Source organism: Montipora foliosa, chromosome 13 (genome assembly GCF_036669935.1).
Source record: "Montipora foliosa isolate CH-2021 chromosome 13, ASM3666993v2, whole genome shotgun sequence".
NCBI lineage: Eukaryota > Metazoa > Cnidaria > Anthozoa > Scleractinia > Acroporidae > Montipora > Montipora foliosa.
Genome location: NC_090881.1, coordinates 11,776,337 through 11,797,079, shown reverse-complemented (window position 1 = coordinate 11,797,079; position 20,743 = coordinate 11,776,337). Strand labels below are relative to the sequence as shown.

The 20,743-nt window shown below is 38.9% G+C and overlaps 1 pseudogene; it reads left to right on the top strand.

Annotated features, from left to right (window-relative positions):
- Positions 1-20,743, top strand: part of LOC137983996 (uncharacterized) — a 133,969-nt pseudogene that overhangs the window by 12,695 nt on the left and 100,531 nt on the right.

Here is a 20,743-nt window from a genome sequence, read left to right as displayed (position 1 = left end):
GGAAATTATTTTTGCGGATCAAGTACATCGGCAAAACCCGCAAAAATTAAATCCCACGAAATAAAAGTGCTATACCGTAACTCCCGTCCTTTGTGATACCATTTGGTGCAAGCGTAAACGAAGAAAAAACTTGACCTGTCATCAGTTTAGACTGAAAAGAAGAGAAATTATGAAGCGGAAAAAAATATGTTCAATCCTTCCTTAGTGTGTGCCATAAGCGTTTGCTTAGTGCAACTTTAGACATGTATGACATGCAGGAAAACGTCCGTCAGAGTAATTTGCAGTTAGTTTTCATGCAGACTATTTCACGTGAAGGAGCTGTGTCACCTTCTTTTAGGGTGTTTCGCGAAAATCTAGTTAATCACGAGTTTTAAACTAAAAAGTGATAATGTGGAGTTCCCTTACCAATAAAATTATCGTTATATCACAAACGTAATCCGTTTCAATCTTGTACATTTATGTCCATCCAAGCTTCTCTTTCCTTTTGCAGAATTACTTTTGCGTTGTTTAACAATTTTGAGTGATTATTGCAATGTTTCATTCTACTTTTTGGCCATTTTGGGAAAAAAAAGCAAGGGAAAGCAACTTATGAAGTGCCTAGTCGTTCTGGCGCTGGAGCACTAATTGGGGACTCTGTAAACTGAAATTAACAATTAACACAAATGTGAAATGAACAATTAACACGAATTTTCAGGAGAGGAGAGGACCAACAAATTCAACCCACTTATGACGCTGAGTCTGGGAATCGAGCTCTCATCACTGCGCCATCCATGCACCCCCAATCATGGAATTATATCACTTTAAGAGACATAGCCCCTTTAAAGAAAAAATGAGTGAGTTTCACTCCAGAGCCTGTTTTGTTATCTTTGAACTGATTTTATTACCAAAGACTAAAAAAGTAAAAGACCTCAAAACGGGACACCACGTTACAAAGTAATTCAACGTGTGAACGTGTGACCCGAAGGGCCATTGCTGGCATGACGTCTGGCTGACCCCTCAAATGGTCTACATCACCCCCTCCCACTTAAAGAAAATTACTGGAACGCTGCAGTTCAATACCACCCAGCTCAGTACATTCTCTTTTGTTGTGTAACACGTGCCACAGGTAGCCCAGTTGACGCTCTTGGATCGTCTAGTTTCTTTTAAACCTCATCAACCATTTTGAGTATAACAATCGCTCTCCTTCGCTGTTTATACTAGGAGGCTCGACCCACGGAGAGAAAAACAAGAAGGGCATGGCAGCTATAGTCTCTGTGGAGGTGAGAGGGTAATCCTAACCAATTCTGAAACAATTCAACTTGACTTCACTTGCACAGTACCAGTATTACTCTTTTTATCATCCTTTATTTAAATTAACACAAACCTTCTGGGAGGTCGTACTAACTGCACAAAGCCATTCAAAATAATCCTTACATCCACAAACACATCTGGGCCGCTTAAACGTTTGCAGGTTTCTTGCTCAGAAAATTAAATGAATGCTAAGACCAAACAAAAGATATATTTTGAACTATGCAATTAAATTACTAAATTCTAGTCAATAGGTTTTGTTGAAATCTACCCTGCGCCAAAACAAGTTTGCTAATTCATTTTACCGGTTAAAATTTAATTTATTCGTTTTTGGCGCTGGAATGCAGCTCACTCAAACAAGCTAACGGTTGCTCGCGGTGGTTTCTCTCTCAAGAAGCGTAGGAGAAACCAACTGCTTGCAGAGACGTTGAAATCTGCCTCAGTGAATAAAAATTGCGATAATTGGGAATGATGCCAGGTACAAGGAATAATTTCTGATAAACAATCCATCTTTTCTTCACTTGCATTTTCTGTCATTTTATTTCGTTTCAGTCAACAGGTTAAGCCACCAGTAACTCAGTTTCAATGAGTTTACAAGGCAGTTTTTTCCACAATTTCACGCAGTCCTTAACACAATTCATTTTTTTGAAACAAAAGTAACAGCTAAAATTCCCAATTTGCTTGGCCTTTCGCAGTTGCGGACACATTGACCAGTGTCCTCAGTGCTTCTGAGGAGTAAAGTCTGTAAGTGGCCACTAAGAGTTAAAGGGTTAACCTGTAAATTTGCGTGGTTTCATTGAAATGCGACTTTTTCGATTTTTTATAGTTTTTGAAGAAGACTATTAGAGAGTTACTGTACAAAAAAAAAAAAAAAAAAAAAACTACATACTATGTTGTTCATTCCTAGGCATTTCGCACTGTGGATTGAGGTCTTGCTATGGCATCTGCTTTTCAAGAATCGCAAAACAAATATGTCACAGACAAATCTGGTAAAGTTAAAGTCACGATTTTAGCTTCCGAATGGGGATCCAGCAAGGGTGGTCTTTCCACCCTAAACAGAAATTTAGCCATTCATTTGGCCAAATCCTCAGATGTAGAAATCTCATTTTTTGTGCCACAATGCACTGAGAAGGACAAGACAGAAGCCCTTATGCACAACATTAGCATTGTTGAAGCACCACAGATGGTTGGTTATGATGAGCTGGAATTGCTTAGCTTCCCACCAGATGATCTACAAATTGAGGTGGTTGTTGGTCACGGAGTAAAACTAGGACGTCAGGTACAGGCCATAAGAAGATCGCGTCAGTGTAAATGGGTGCAAGTGGTGCATACAGACCCAGAGGAGATGGGAATGTTTAAATGTTACGCAGATCCGATTTCCAGGGGCGAAGAAAAGCATAATGATGAGGTGAAGCTTTGCGAAAAGGCTGACTTTGTTGTTGCAATAGGACCTAAGCTGGCAGAGGCCTTTCGCTCATACCTTCGATTTTGCAAATATCAGACTATTTTTGACTTAACACCAGGTATTTTTGAAGAATTTCTTAGTGTTGAGCAAGTCCCTGGAGAAGGAAATCGTCGCAGTGTTTTGGTGTTTTGCCGTGGCGATGTCGAAGATTTCAAACTAAAGGGATTTGACATTGCAGGAAAGGCCATTGCTTCGCTTGTTGACACTTCGCTTGTCTTCGTTGGAGCACCATCTGGAAAATATCAAGAGATAAAGGAGTATTTCATGCAGTGCGGTCTACCAGCTAATCGCTTGAGACTTCGAAGTTATGACCAAAGGCGAGAAAGTTTAAAGAAGTTATTTTGTGTAGTAGACCTTATGCTCATGCCTTCTAGAACCAATGGTTTTGGATTGACTGGGCTTGAAGGCTTGTCAGCTGGTCTTCCAGTTCTTATTAGCAAGAATTCTGGGTTTGGGGAAGCCCTATGCAAAGTTAAACCGTCTTCATCATTCGTGATTGACTCAGATAATCCAGATGTGTGGGCTGCGGCCATCAAGAGCATCATATGGGATAAAGACAGGCAGTGCCGTCTTGATGAAGCTGAAAATATGCGCATACTATATGACAAGAAATACAGCTGGACCAAACAAGGTGATGCGCTTCGAAGCAAGATTATCGGACTTGCTCGTGGTAAGAAGCCAGGGCTATAAAATTGATATTTTGCATTCAGCTTGACCTCTGCTACCTCCTTTCACGCCCCTAGCCTCACCCATAAAAATTATGAACCCACCCAATACTGTGAAATTGAAATTTTGATCAGGTGTACAAATGTACTGTAAACACAGTCAAATGTGAAATAAGCCTGACTCACAGATGATCTACACACCAAATTAATGGGCTCAGCATCCTTTCTCTTAGGGGTGAAAAGATTGATGTCAAATTTGGTGCCGAGTCTCCTAATATCTGAATTTCATTTTTCACAGCTTGTTTCCAATTTCAAATTCATGTTGCTATTATCACTGAGCTTCACTTCAGCTAGTGCAACAGAAAATTGTGGGAAGGAGAATACTCAATGCTGTAAAAAGCAATTTTCACTAAAATTGCGGAAAGAATGTTTTAAGTTGTTGACCTGTCAAATCCGGAGGAGTTGAATACTCTTATGTATTATCTTGAAAGGACGCGTAAAGTATTGCCTCTGTGTTGAGTCACGCAACGCTACTTGCTTAGATAGAAATTCCCCCTTAGTTGTTTAATGACCCTGAGTGCTGGTCCAGCCAGAGTTAACCACACAGCCTTCTGTGTGGAAGTCCGATGCACAACTAACTGAGCCAAACGATCAACTGGGTGTTTTTGACACTTCTTGCTCTTTTTTTGCAAGACTGCTTTTGCATTTTTATTGCGTAGAATCAGAAGCTCATAACCTTAAAGCGTTTAACTTTGGTTCAGAGCTGGTTTTTTTTTTCAGTTTAAAAATTTCCTTATTTGAATGTAACGTAGCTCGTGCATTTTCCTGCACCTGCTGCTTCGATCTCATTTTTGTCCATGTTTGGGCACAGAATTGGTGTCCTAAAATCCCCAGCTTTGTTCCAATGAAAAGAGTTGTAAGTTACAAGCTTCGAGGTCATATGGTTCTAGCAGAATGAAATAGCTCATCAGTCATTAGCAGTCAACCTACTAACTACTAAGCAAGATAGCCTTTTTTTTTTTTTTTTGGAATTTAAAACTTTTTATTATTTTGTTACACCTAAACACATACAACGATTATGAATTTCTAAAATACAAATCACACTATTAATTACAATATCAAAACAAAATAGACTACTAATTACAACTCAGTAAATAACAATTACAAGATAACACTACTACACTTACACTCTTACAATAATTTGAACAACAATAGTAAAAAATAAATAAATAAATAATAATAATAATAACAATTATCATCATCATCATTATTATCAAAGACTAATAATAATAATAATAATAAAAAGTCATAAGAGGGACACATGGAGAACACCCACACTACAAGCCTACATATGCATATGCCAAAAGCTTTTCCCATTTCTTGGTAAGTTTAGTTAGTTTGTTCCGCTTACTTGCGATCTTTTTCTCTACTTGGTATACAGCTTTAATCTTGGCCTTATAAACTCGTAAAATCGGATGTACACTATTTAACTTACATCTATAAATATACAATTTAGCTGTCAATATCAGATGGTTTAATATAATAAAGTCGTCTCCTATATTGAATATTCCAAACAAAATTTCTATTATTTTGAAGGATTGTATGTTAATGTTACAATTACTAAGCCAAGAACAAAAAGCTTCCCAAAAAGTCCTCCTCACATTGCAGTAAAAAAATAGATGTTCAATAGGTTCAATTTCTCGTTTGCAAAATGTACATAAAGGCGAATCAATCATTTTTAACCTAAACATCTTTTAATTTGTAAAGACTATATTATTCAATATCTTATATTGGAATTCACGAATTGTAACTATAAACGGTAAGGAGTATATTTTGCTCTAATCAATTTGAAGCTGGGGAAACTTCTCCAGAACTTTCTTTTGAGCTGTGGGAGGAGCTTTTAAAAGCAGTGTAAAGCAATTTGGATGAGACCTTTAACGAGGCTACCTGAGAGTTTTCCAACTTTAAATAAATTGTGTCACCGATGTGTAAGGGCGGGAGATGTTGTGCACTTTGTCTAATGATCTGCCTCCATTCACGAGGGATTGCATCGACAATACCCATTAATTTAAAACGCTCTAATGCATTTAACACATTTGCACTCTTTAAAAAGACTCCCGCATCAGACAGGAGGTCACCGACCGTAATAATTCCTTTAAAATACAATTTTTTTTCAAAGGTTGATAGCTTTTGAACAATTATGTATTTATTATTCCAAATAACTTGATGCACGACGTCTCTGTACGTATTTATAGGAGATTCATTAAGTGCTAACCAAGCATTAAGACATTCTTTATAAAAAGCTGAAAGGTAGACAGGCAACTTTCTTGTATCAAAATTACACTTAAGAATGAATTTTCCACCTATTGGAGAAAGAAAATAGTCTAGTATTATCTTCCAAAAACTCTTGTTTTCTTCATCTACAAATCTTTTTAATAACATCACCCTCTGAGCTTGAATCATCGATTGAATGTCTAGCATCCTAAGTCCACCATCTTCGATATCGTTGATGAGAGCGGAACGCTTGATTTTATCATTACCTTTCCAAATGAAACGGTAAATCAAACTGTTGACCTCTTTAATCAACTCTTCCGAAACTGCAATCAACGCCGCTTTACTCAAAAATTTTGGTAGAGTAAAGGATTTAACAATCTGAATTCTTCCTAGTAGTGTAAGTCCTCTCCACTTCCACATGTTCAATATATCTTTGATAGACTTAAGAACTAAGTCAAAGTTGGCTCTCATCCTTGATGTTATATGATAATCAAATACAATTCCCAGGATTTTAATTGATTTAATTGATGAGAAAACTTAGTTGGATCCAGGTGATGTGTGCCAATGGCAAAGATCTCCGTTTTATCATCATTAACTCGAAGGTTGGAGAACTTATAAAAAATTTGCAGAGTTGCCAATAAACGATGATACGATGCGATATCTCTGAGAAAACAAGTCATATCGTCAGCAAAAAGTGTTAGTTTGATTTCTTCCTCATTGATTAAAATACCTTTAATTCCCTTATCCTCCCGAATTCTGCAAGCAAGCTCTTCAATGGCCAAAATAAATAACAAAGGTGACAAGGGATCGCCCTGCCTAGCGCCACAACGAATATCAAACAAATCAGTAATAAAACCATTATTTAAGACACAACTAGATACGTTAGTGTAGAAGGTTTTGATCCACTTTATAAATTGCGTTCCAAAGTTAAATTTTTCCAAGATTTTAAAAAGGAAAGAATGATTCAAAGAGTCGAATGCTTTCTCAAAATCAACTGCTAAAAGAATACCTGAACTATCCGTAAATTTAGCAAATTCAAGTTTAATTGTTCGAACTCCGTCAAGTAATGATCTTCCCTTGATAAAACCGTTTTGATTTAAATGAATAAGCTCAGGTAAAAACAATTCTAACTTTCTTGCAATCGCCTTTGATGCGATTTTAACATCGACATAAATCAGTGAGATCGGTCTCCAATTTTTGATAAAACGTCTGTCTTTGTCTTTCTTCTCCAACAACGTAATCATAGCTTGTTTTTGCGAATTTGACAGTTGTCCGTGTTCGTGAGCGAAATTCAAGGAATTGACGAGACATTTCTCTATGAGATGCCAGAAGCCAAGATAAAACTCCACAGTTAATCCATCATTCCCTGGTGTTTAGTTTTTCTCAAATGATTTCAACGCTTCTAAATATTCGTTTGTTGTAATTTTTTTCTCCAAATATTCCTGCTGCTTGTCTGTTAACATGTTAGTATTTACATTCTTAAGGAATTCATCAATCGACAAGCCACCCTGTTGACAAGAGTCTTTATCATAAAGATTGGCATAAAAGCTATGAATCTCTGTCATTATTTGTTTCGGATCCATTATGCATTCATCATTAAACCCCACTAACTTCCTAATACAACTTTTATTCTTTTGGAATTTTCTAAGTTCAAAAAGTACTTATTACTTTTCTCGCCATATTCGTACCAATTTACTCTCGAGCGAATTATTGCTCCTTGCGCTATATAATCATATTGACTATCATATTCGGTTTTTAAAATTTCCAGATCACTCAAGTTTTCTTGACTGGGCTGTTCATCGCATTTTGCTGTGCACTCTTTAATTTTTTGTTGTAAGTCTAATAATTTCTCCCTTCTAATTCTAGCCTTCTGTTTGCTATAGGTAATAGTTTCATAACGGATTTTATACTTAATGAAGTCCCAAAGGACCCTTGGATCCTGAATCTCTTTTCCATCTTCCAACCAATCACTTTAATTCTCGGTTATAAAAGAGATATATTCATCATCTTCTAAAAGACTAGAATTAACTTTCCAAAAGGAAGGTCCCCGTCCCGTTTCTTCAATTCCGTTTATATGCATTGTAATAGCGGAGTGATCCGTTCTTATTGCAGGAATAATTTCTACATCTTCTACCTCTTCTTGAACACTACTGCTTATTAGCCAAAAGTCCAAACGTAGCTGTATTGTAGGGTTTTGTTGTCTCCATGTAAAGCGCTTAGTATCTGGATTTCTTATTCTCCAGATATCAGTCAGATCATAAGATGAACACAAATCTTCAATTTTTTAACAGGATTCTCTTACTTGAGGTTTGCCTCCAGTTCCATCCAACTCAGCATCGAAAATAACATTGAAATCGCCTCCAATAATAACTTCACAATTATCCTCTAATTCTAATTTATCGAGTTGTTTTTGAATTTCCTCAAAGAAGATGCATTGATCTTTGGTCTTATTTGGGGAATAAATATTGACAAAAACAAAACTATATCCCTGAATGACACCTTTCAAAATAATAAATCTTCCTTGTTCATCTTCTTGGCGTTCTTCAATATCTTAATCGAATTTCTCCTTAACCAAAATCATAACCCCCCTACTGTGTTCCGAACCATGACTAAAGAAAATGTCGCCCCTCCACTACGACTTCCAAAACTTTTTGACGTCTGAAGTACTGTAAGTTTCTTGTAAAAAGATAATATCGGATCTCTCTTTTGTTAACCAGTAAAAAAAAGCCTTTCTTTTGTCAAAAGAGCGAATTCCCCGAACATTTAGAGATAGAATTCTAAAATTTAAATTCCGTTTTGTGAAGATTTCAAAGAGTCATTTCAGTGAAGAGAACGGAACAATAATTACGTCAAGAGGCATACGCATACATGAAGCTCAAGCCATGGGTGCACCGCATGTCCCTCACACAAGAACAATATAAAATTAGCCCGCTAAAATGCGAAAAAGAAAACAAAAGGCACAAAGCAAAACTACGACACTCAATTACATAGTTAAAAAAGTAGCCAGCGAAAGCTGTTAAATATAGAGCTACTAACACAAAGGGTCTTGCAATCCTCATAACACCTAGTAACAATGCAAACAAAAAGCCCCAGTTCTTGGAAAAAAAATAATGCAAATTTGGTAAAGAAATAGTTTTATACATGACCTGAAGTTTTAGATTTTACGTTTTTATATTTGAACACCGTCAATAAACAACTTATCAGGCTCCGCCCTACTAAAATAGACGGTCTTACCCTCTTCTTTTGCCTTTTTAAAACGATGCATCTTCTTCTTTCTACGCTCTAGAATTTCTTTTGGAAGGTCCGGTGAGATTCCAAAGTTTTTACCTTTCAATTTCTTCGCCTTTGACATGACCTCCTCACGATCAGGGTATCTCAAAAAACGCTTAATTATTTGTCTAGGCTTTCCAACAGAGGAAGTCCGCTTCCCAACTCGGTGCACCCTGTGAAACTCTATATTATCAGCATCTTCCACGCCGAGTTCGGTTTTTAAAAAATCAACCAAAACCTCCCTCGTGTCTTCGTTTACATCTTTTTCACGCCGCTGATAAACCTCCATATACAGTTTCTCGTCTCTGAGAAGGTGAACTTGACTCTGTATTTCTTGAAAATTCTTCTTGAACGACTCTCTTTCTGCATTAGCGAAGTTCAAACCGTCCTCAAGCTCTTTAATCTTCGTTTCTGTCTCCCTCTTAAACACCTCGAAACCTTCAACCTTAACTTGAAGGCTACTTACTTTCTCTTCCACTGATTGAATTTGATCTTCTAATTTTTGTAGCTTTTCTAACACTTGGTCTAGTTTTGGCATTACCGTCTCCGCCATGTTCAGCAAAGTGAGCACCTCGTCCGACTCGCTACTACGCTCAGAATCTGTGAATGATACGTTATGTTTTATCCTTTTGTCATCGGGCGAGAAGTTTTCTTCAGTAGAGGATGTTGAGGAGCTTTTCCACGTTTTTCTTTTAATGTTTTTGGCCATGTGCCATATCAAAGAACGGAGCTAACATAAACACGTCTACTCCAACATCTTGCCCGACCCAATCGGCAAGATAGCCTTATGATTTAACCTCGTATCTTTCTTTCAAAAATAAAGTTTAAAAGATGAGAGAAACAAAATTCGATTTGTACGAACAAACTTAATTCGCTAGTGCTTCTCAAGTAACAATTCCAGCACACGAGCATGGTTTAATGACCCAAAGGCAGTGTTAGATTCAGTAGTTCGATGTCCAGTTGCTGTGCACCCGAAAGCCACTTATTCCTGACGAAGATTTGACGGTTTCAGAATTATTAGACAGCAAAGAAAACCACGTTGCAGAAAATCAATTATTTGGAGGCTTTTATGCATGTCATTGATACACCATTTCCAGTTATTTGTAAGAATTTCCATAATGCCTAAGCTGAATTGATTTGTGTAGCCAGCGCAAGTTTTGAACCATTTATACCTAAAACTTGCTACAAGTTAGAATGTACCTTTTTTCGCCGGTGTTTCAGTCCAGTAATATCCAAGTTATGCCTCTCTCCTTAAACCGGTAGAGTTGAAAACTGGCTTTGCATGCAGTCAAGCGCTTTGTATCCTGTCCTAACTTTGAATCATTTCGTTTAGTGCTCCCTGAAGAGATCAATTTGCGTGGCCCATTGGCTTTGGAAGCTTACAATAAGGCTCTGAATGAAGGAAAAACAAGAGTTAGAAGGATACCAGTCATGTTGATCGGCCAGCACCGCTCTGGAAAGACCAGCCTTAAGAAGTCACTTAGGGGAATACGGTTCAATCCAGATGAGGTTAGCACAGTTGGGATCGATGTTGATCCATCGTACTTTAAAGTCACCACTGAGATTTGGAAGACTGGAGAGACGGATCAAGAAGCAAACACTAAAGATGCATCTTCCTATGAGCAACACACAGCTCGATTGGTTGTAAAAAAATTAAGGGAAGGGGAGTTGATTCCTGAAGAAAGCTCTGTTGAGTCTGTTCAGTCTGAAGATTCCTCCCTTGTAGACATGGTGACACCAAGTGCAAATAAAAGGAGTGAAGGTACCTTGGTATCTTCCCTCGAGTTTATCAAAACCGGTCACGATGAATTCCCTCTAGACAAACAGTTGGATGTTTCAGCATCTCCTAGAGCTTCAAGAGTTTCAGATTTTGATGATGGCAGTAATGTTTATAACACCCTAACAACAAGTCAAAAAATTGATCCTACAAACAGAGGAAATAATCATGTCACCACATCCAAAATACCAGATGAGATAGAGACTTTGATGAAGAAATTGTTACAGGAAGTCGACAAGGTTAGAGATGAAGAAGACATTTACTCGGTTTTGTGGGATTTTGGTGGACAGTCGGTTTATTATACAACTCACCCACTCTTTCTTACATCAAGAGCTTTGTACCTTATGGTGTATGACCTCAGCCGAGACCTTCATAAAACGGCCCCGCCTGTAACAAAGCAGGGCATGTACAAGACCATTCAAGACAGTTTTGAAACAAAAACTAATTTGGACTATCTTGATTTCTGGATGACTTCTGTTGCCTCACTCGCCAGTCGAGATAGCGTTCATACGAAAGAATCAGATTTGTTGCCTGAGAAACTTCCCCCTGTTTTCCTAGTTTGTACCAATGCCGATCGACCTTATGGTGGGGCTGACTGTTTGGCGCTCGCCCGTAAAGTGTATGGTTCTTTGCAGGGGAAATCGTACAGGAACCACCTGTGCGATGGTTTCTTTGTAGTCGATAATACTAAGTCAGGTGGGGAATCAGAGTGTTCAGGAGTGGCGCGCTTGCGACATAGCATTCTAGCTGTTGCAAATGAGCTACCATCGATGAAGGAGGACATTCCAATCAAATGGTTAAAGTTTGAGAAAATGCTCCAAGTCACTCTGGGTGAAGGACATACATGGATTTATTTGGAGCACGCAAAACGGATCGCAGCTGAAGTTTGCCAAATTCATGACAATCAAGAATTCGTAACATTGCTTAACTTTTTACATGATCAGAGAATTTTAATACATTTTGATGACACTCCAGAATTAAACAAATTGGTTGTCTTGGATCCTCAGTGGTTGATTGATGTGTTCAAGAAGGTGATAACTGTTCAGGTTTCTGACGGTCATGGAAAAGCTGAAATAACGCAATTGTGGCACAAACTCGAAACAACAGGCATCCTTGAACAAAAGCTCTTGAAGCATGTGTGGGACCCATTAATAGAACGGCATGAAAGCTATGAAAGCTTTATTGCTGTCATGGCCTTCTTCAGATACTTCATGTAATAAACAGTACTTGGTACCATCCATGTTGATGTTGCTCCCACCACAGAACATCACCGAGTTGATTGCCTCTGCAAAACTCCCTTCTCTTTTCCTGAGATTTGAGCCTGGACAAGTTCCTTCGAGCCTGTTTCCGCGGCTAGTGTTGCAATTTTTTCAATGGGGGCAAAAGGAATTTTGGAGTTCACTGGACCCCGAATTGTACAAGAATTTCGCCAGGTTTTACACCATTGGAGACGAAGACTGCTCCGTTGTCCTTTTGTGTCATTCCTCGTTCATCGAAATAGTTGTTCACAGAGGAAATGTCAATCCACCATTAGTGGAAGGGATTCAGTCAAAGTTGACTATTTCTTCTGGCCTCCACCATGATCCATTTGAAGTGTCCTGTGCCTGTGCTGTTTACAAACAATTGTCTTTGATGCTTGAATGTATGCGTAACGAGTTCTGTTGGTTGAAGAATATGATATATGAAGCAGGGTTTATTTGCCCGGTATGTTGCCACGGAAACCTAGTCAAGTTCTGCCGCACTCATCGCAAGCAATATTGTGAGCAAGAAGATTGTCTTCACTTCTTATCTGAATCTGAGATACGCAGTACCAATCAGTTTATTAGATGCACCAGAGCATCTGCTGCATTGGATAATAAAGTTCACGTGAAGAATTTTTCAGCTTGGTTCACAAGTCCAAGTAAACAGGTATTAAGGATTGTAAAACAAACTGTTATGTCGATCGCCTCAAGGAGGCTCAAACCGCTTTCAATTCTTTCAGGGTGAGCACTTGCCTCCCACCAATGTGGCCCGGGTTCCATTTCCAGCCTCGGTATCGTATGTGGATTTAATTTGTTGGTTCTCTACAGTAACTCTGTTCCGAGAGGTTTTTTTCCGGGTACTTCGGTTTGTCCTTTCCTCAAAAGCTAACTTTGACTCGATTTGCGTTAATTTGTTGATTCCAGATTACAGTCTCCCCAAATAGTGCTCCAACGGTAGAAGACTGTACACTTAAATAAAGTTCCTTTTTTCAGCCAACTGTACTATTTAGAAGGATTGAATCTACCGGCTAGTGTTCCAGCTTGCGTTCTCTTGCACAGTAATCCATTTCTGAACAAACTAAACCACTGGTGCAAGGTACCACCAAGGATAGATGTGTAATTTAGTCAAGAGCTTTGGTAACTATTGTTAGTATATACTAAAACAGTATAAAGCGTTGAAGGAGCGCTCTGATTCGCTAGCTATACTCAAACTCCGAATATCCATCAGCTACTCACCTCCAAAGAACTTGCAAGGGATTTGCGCCCGAAAATATTGTAATCATTGCAGGAACAAATGAGTTCAAATCATCTCTTTTGTGCTAAATTATCTTGCTGTTTTGGTATGTACTAAAACACCTATTCACCTCAATGTCGGTGGAGAGTGGAGGATATCCACCTCTAACCACCTCCACTTCGGTGAATATTAAATTATTTTTCGTTTTAAATGTAGACAGCAGCTGGTCTTATGGATGGAAGACGGTTTCTCTCTGGTGAAGGTAAGTTTGTGGCTGATTTACCAGCTCGGTATTTTGGATGATATAATTCGAGGAATTTTTTAAGTGATAGGTAAAATCACACACATTTCCTTGTTAGCCACCACGTCCTGTTCGCAACGATGTTATTCAACTTCTTGTTTTGGAAAATAACCTGCTACCTGGCTGCTCATATCGGCGCATTTAAGGTTGTTTGCCGTTTTATTTTCTTCGTTGAATCAGCTGAGGTTGGAGATTAGTCTGCCGATTTCATTCAAACAATAATAGTCCTTGTATTGCTTCAGGGAGTGAAGAGGGGTCTCACGCCCAGCTTCCTGGCGATGTTATTGAATCACTTATGTCGGATTCATGCCATCCTGAAGAAATTGTACTTCAGATGAAAGAAAGTCTACATTTGGACCAAATGTGTCTGCAGCAACCAAACCCGGAAACAAAGAGAATGGTCCGTTGCCTGGCAAAAAGAGCAAAGGATTCAAACAGGATTGGGGTTGTCAAGCACCTGAGAGAAATTACACCTGCAGGGACAACTGGTGAGTCTGTCAACATGCAGTGTTAGTTAATGGTTCGCGTACAAAAGTAGACTCTTCAGTGAGTTGAGCCAGACAAAAGCAATCAAAAGCAAGCAAAAGATCTTCCATATTTCAACAAACAGAACCACGTAAGTTCTAGATACCTCGTGAAGGTTCATGCTGTCAATGAAAGGTAACTACAGTTGCAAAAAATTACATTCTGAAAGGAAACTTCTGTTAAATGAAAGATGTTACAAATGAACCCACTGGGAACTCGGAAAAATCCGAATCCAGAAGGGATTCGAACCCACGACCCTCCGAGATCTAGTACGGATGCTCTAACCACTGAGCTTCTGGAGACTCGGTGAAAATGTGGGTCTTTGACTCGAGCTGCATCACGCAGCCACAGAGTCAAATAGCGACTGACAGCATAACTCATAACTGCATCGCGCAGTCACATTGAGAGCATCATTGAAATCCAGTTGCCTGTATTTCTGTGAACGATGCGGCCAACCAACCAACCGATGCAGTTATGAGCTATGTTGTCGGGCGCTATTTGACTCTATGGCTGTGTGATGCAGCTCGAGTCAAAGACCCACATTTTCACCCTTGCTCACCATAGTCTCCAGTAGCTCAGTGGTCAGAGCATCCGTACTAGATCTCGGAGGGTCGTGTGTTCGAATCCCATCTGGGGCTTGGATTTTTCCGAGTTCCCAGTGGGTTCAATTGTAACATCTTTCATTTAATGTGTTAATTATTCTCCCGAAAATGCTGTTGATTGAATTTACCTCACCAACCGTCTCACCGATTACGACATGGTTGTTTTTTTTTCAATGTAGAATTGTGGCCTGCACATTCGTTTCTTTCATTTATCTCTTTTGCTTGTTTCATTTTTTCTTGTCTGTCATAATGAGCATTGTTTTTTGCAGGTCCCTTGCTACCAGGGAACCTTGATATTCGCAATATCCCAGTTTGTCAGATGAGAGGGCTTACAATTGACTTAAGCAGTAAGTTGAACCCAACGTAATGAAAATGAGCTAGCACATTGCTGTTCTTATTCATAAAGGAATTTAATTGCCCCCTTTCCTAGATGCTTTTTGCCGTTCTAATTTGAAAACAGGTATCGTGGAAACTCATGATTCGTGAGTGTGCTGATATTATTTCAGGCCCTTTATGCGATCTGTTTAATAAATCCTGACAACTGGAAATGTGCTAGAGTGACTCTGTTCTTTAAAAAAGGCGAGTCATCAACAACTACAGACCTATCTCAGTCATTTCCGTAGTCGCCGAAGTGTTCGAGAGGATTGTGTACAATCAGTTATACAACTTCTTAAACAGCAAAGAAATCATCTCTAAACAACAATCAGGTTTCCGGTCTTTGCACTCAACTGTAACTGCTCTTCCAGAAACTACTGGCAGTTAGGTGTTTACTATCGATTGTGGCTACTTAAATGCTGTAGTGTTTCTCGACGACTTAAGAAAAGGCATTCAACACTAAAAAAAATGAATCAGTGTGGAATTCAAGGGAAAATTCTTGATTGGTTTAAATCGTGTTTGATGAATCGCACACAACGGTGCTCCGTTAACTGTTGTCTCTCTGACTTCTCCACTCTTAAATGTGGTGTGCCACAGGAAACGATCGATGGCCCTCTTTTATTTCTAATTTATATTAACGATCTGCCTAACTGTCTGTCGTTTAGCGAATGTATGCTGATGACACCCATATTTCCTATGCTGGTTCTGATTTGCATCTGATTCAGTCTAGTGTATCTCAAGACCTTGAAATGCTAAGCAAATGGCTTGTGTCTACCAGGCTTACCTTGAACGCTACGAAAACTGAATTTATGGTGATCAGCTCCAGGAAAAAGTTAAATACTCTATCTGATACACTCAGACTCTCCATAACGTTCCGGTGGAGCAAGTTTCCTCTGTGAAATCACTTGGAGTTTATATCCATGAAAATCCCACATTCCCACATTGATATACTGTGTAAAAAGATCGCTTCCGTAATGGGAGCCATAAAGCGAGTCAAGCCATTTGTGCCTCAAACTACCCTACTCTGGATGTACAACTCTCTTGTTCAAACTCACTTTGATTACTGCAACCTAGTCTGGGGTAATTGTGGCAGAACATTGTCTAACAAGCTACAAAAACTGCAAAGCCGTGCTGCACGAGTAATAACTTCATCGGGCTATGACGCTGATGTCGATTCCTTCCTTGGTTCCCGAATACCTCACTTCTAAATTGTAACACGAACTGAATAAACCTGCTGTCCCCACTTAATCAAAGAATTGTTAAAATGGCCACTGGTGTCTTCAAAGCTATCCATGGGTATAAAGTCCCTAAAGGAATAGGAGAGCTATTGCATGAACGATCAACTAATTATAATCTTAGAGGAAAACATCCTCGAGCTACCCAAAGTGAATACAAACACCTATGGACTTAAAACGTGGCGTTACACTGCAGCTAAGATTTGGAACGCTCTTCCGGATCCGTTCCGTGCCGCTAATAACATTGGAACATTTAAAAACTTAATGTCTAACATGGATTTCTCAAATTTATATTTTAATTGCGCAAATACTTGTAGATACTTATTGCTTAGTTTATAATCTTGTGATCCACTCTTAGTTTTGATATATTTTTAATTGCACATATATTTCTATATAGGTTTTTATGAGCTATTTTCTCTTTTTATTGTTTCGTTCACTTATTTATTTATTTTTCGTGGTATGTCTGTGAAGTAGCTAATAGCTAAGAACATTTACCACGTAAAATAAAGGCATTCATGGAATTCAGGTTTATAAGTGGAATATTGTTGTAACTTAATGTAATATTAGGATTAGATTTTAGAATTTTAGTTTTAGGATCTTAGACATTTTATTGTACCTTTTGAACTTTTTACCGTATACAAATAATGACTAAAGATTAAAGGTCAAATATTAAAGATGGTGACTTCACTAGCATGGAGTTCCTGCGTTCGAGTAGTTTCACACGAAGACTTAGAAAGAAATATTGTTTTATCTCGGATTTACACGGCATGTTCATTTCACGGCAAAATGACCAAAAAAAGGTTGAAAAGACGAGATTAAAATGAGGATGCCGCAGCGCATTAGTTGCCAAAATTAACTTATGGCAACAGCTAAAAGTTTCAAACTATCCTGCTTTGGTCTTATAATGAGACATGACTGTCCACCTAAAACAATTCTTACGGGAAGAGTAGAAAGGAAGAGAGTAGAGGACGTCCAAGGGTCGTGACTGGACGGGTGATGTGAAGGCCTGGAGTGCCAGACAACTCACAGAATGTATTCCCCTAACCCAGGACAGATTGACTACCTCAACACCGGATATGCGCAGACCAGTCCAGATCTGAGCGTATGGAAGCCACATAGCTGAGCTGAGCTGATCTGATCATACCGGAGGCAGGACGCTCAAAAGCCATTTGTCTGCCATTTTTCCTGTTTTTGTTTGTTTTTTTTTTTTTCATATCTGAAGATCCCAAAAAGCCATCTGAAAAATCGTTTCAGCGTTATCTTTATGCATCATTGTTCCAGTCCTTGTATTTTAGGCACTACATTCGCTGGGGTCATTTGCATGTGAAGAATGTTCATTCCCTTCGGTGGGTGTTCGGTCTGGTCGGTTGACCATCTGAAAGACACAAGGGACTGGCTTATCTGAATCATATCATTGGCAGCCACATTTCCTGTAATTCCCTTGCTACCTTTGTTCCCTTCCCAAATTTTCAGATTATCTATTGTTTAACGGGCCTGTATGTTAGGCAAACATTATTGGTTAACAAAATGCAATGAGTGAATTCTGAGATGACTGATCCCAAGCATTGAAGAAGTTCTTGGGACAATAAGAAATGTCCGTTTTCGTTGCAGGTGGAGAGGAGTGGAAAGATGTTGCTGAGAAGCTAGGCCTCAGCCCGAAAGAAATCCGTTATCTTGACAAGCGAACTCTCAATCCCTGTGATTCTGCACTGGCTTTTTTAAGTCAGTGGTGTCACATTACTGTGGACGATCTGTACGATGTGCTAACCGAGTGTGGGTACCCGCTGCTGGCCGACACCCTTTGAAAAAATCGCCCTTCAAATTCAATTCTAGGTCTAAACGCGACTTGGCCATTAATCAAACCGTAAGCAAATAAATGAAGAAAGAAGAAAAGAAATAGATAGATAATTACTACAGATATGGTTGAACGGGATTTAACTTATGAAGACAGCAGTCTTAGCTAGGTGGATGACAACTACTCTGCCAGCAGGATTTTCCGCCACTTTCGCTTTTTTATTGTCGTTTTACGACTGTCTTTACCACTGCTATTTACTTCGAGTTTTGAGCATAGTGTAAGTGGCAGGATTGTTATCATTTGGCCAATCACATAAAAGTGATCTTTTTTTAAAGTTACTTCGTATCTAGACAAGCGATGGCGTATGCGTAACAAGGAAGGGTATTGTTCTGTACCAGAGATTTTTCTGTCTCTCGGGGGAAGAAAGTGGCAGTGGTAAAGACAAAAACGTCTTCTAACAGGATAATAACAGTTTTCTGCACTTTATAAGTATTAGGAAATCGTATGAATGCGATCGCATTTCGTGATTTATGGATGGAGTGGCGTTTTAAAAGTTCTCAAAATTGCACAAGCCGTAGGCGAGTGCAGTTTGAGGAAAGCAACTTTATTTAAGTGTCTAGTCTTCTAACGCTGGAGCTCAAATTGGGGACACTGTAAACTGAAATCAACAAATTAACGCAAATCAAATCAAAGTGAGAACTTCAAAACATCACAAGTGACCATAAACCACAAAATGCACGAGCAAGTTCATACGATTTTTTTATCATCATGTCCCGTTCGGCCCCGTGCGCGCTTTTATTGTAAAACTATTGAGAAAATTTCCGTATGAGGCGCCGTACGCATTACGACAAAGAGGGCCGGAAAAAAGCCGTGCGGCTCTGTTAAGAACACGTACTGCTGTGTGCGGTGCGATTTTAGGAAATTTTGAAGCTTCTGAACTTCCAAGTTATTTACATCCAGAAAAGCAAATACAAACAACATATTAAATAAATTTCTGTGGCGCTCGGACCTCGCCGTACGCCACGATGACCTCGGGCCAAATATTTTCCCGTCCGGCCCTCCCACTCATTCTATAAGTACACATTATTTATCATAGGCCACTTTCATAAATGGCGACCACCTTTACATTCTTTTGTATTTATGTTAATTAGACCTACTGCCCTCATTTTGAAACAAAAATTCTTTTGAAATTTGCCCGTAGTAGCAAGGCTAGAGAGGCTTATTAGCATTGAAACAAAAGAATATTTTATTTAGCGGTCATCATTAAAGAGGTCTGTATACTCCACAAAATTACTCCATTGCTGTTGCCATTGACCAATCAGAAACGAGGGATTCTTATGAGTATAATTTATAATAAATCACGATACCCTTAGAAAACCGATTAAATCATGTTTTATATTTTGCTTCTTAAGCTCAAATGTAAACTTTGACAATATTAAAACGGGGCAGTTTAGATCATTTCCCTTTCAGAAATAGTTTCATGCTCCAATGCTAAGCACCATTAACAGGCACATCCTTTGCCAAATTGGCAGCATGTAAAAGGACTCTTGCGGTAACATTGCATCTCCCCTGGATAAGTCAGGTGTGTCGAAACGTTGGGTCTTTGAATCATAACTTTTTAATTAACTACATTCAAATTTCTTCAAACCGGTCTAGCATCAGACTATAGAGAGCTTTAGATTCTAGGACGCAAACGACTAAGAGTACGAGACAACAGTGAACGCACGCAAACCAGTGTCATTTTGGCGGGAAAACATGATACTGTCTTCGTTTTAGTACGAGGTTTGCAAAAATGTCGTCGTGTCATAACAAGTCACCAACACGGTAGTAGTTTTGGTATTTTTCGATCGGGAAAAGGCTCAGTTACTAGCAATAAGAATAACTGAGGAGCCTATGCTGCTACCAAAGAGTAAGATTAATCGTCCGGGTTGTTAATTTTCTAAGTAATTTTGCTAAAAACACGCAGTGTTACGAAAAAGAGCATTGCGTGACTAGCGTTACTTTCTAGAAGCTTCGCGAGAGTTCTTTGTTTATTTTTAGGTCCGTGCGTAAGCGTTTCTAAATAGGTGAGTTTTGTAATCTTTCTATAATTAGATTGATGACTATTTTAGAAAGTTCTAGAAGCTTATTGTGAGAGTATATTCGTAGACTATGTTAGAAAGTTCTAGAAGCTTATTGTGAGAGTATATTCGTAGACGAGTCCCAGCGAAGTTTTTTTTAAACTAGTTTTTCACAAGCGAAGAGGGTTGGCGTTAGCCGTGTTTAGTCAAGTGTGACAGAAGTAGTGTTTATTCAAGTTGGCGGAGGCTGTGTAAGTTTATCGAGTACGTATTGTTCAGAATTTGACTACGTGGAAACTACGTTCACTTTGGAATAAATCTTGTTCTTCCGACAACCCTGCGTTCAGTTTAGTTTGCAAGCTACCTGTCCTTAAAACATTCGAACTCGTAACACGCAGTCAAATCCAGTACTCGTTCTCGTCCTCGTACGAGAATCTAAAGGTCCCTTATGTCTAATTAACAACCTGGGTCGGGTTGTTCGAAAGCCGATTAACTTAATCCAGGATTAGCGTCAACTTTGTTTCACGTTTTCCCCTTTTTGGTGAGAGTTTCTTTTGCTTATTTTTTGTTTTTCAAGATTGATTTTCTCCGATGTAAAGTTTTGCCGAATATCAGCGTTGAACAGCATTTGGGAGTA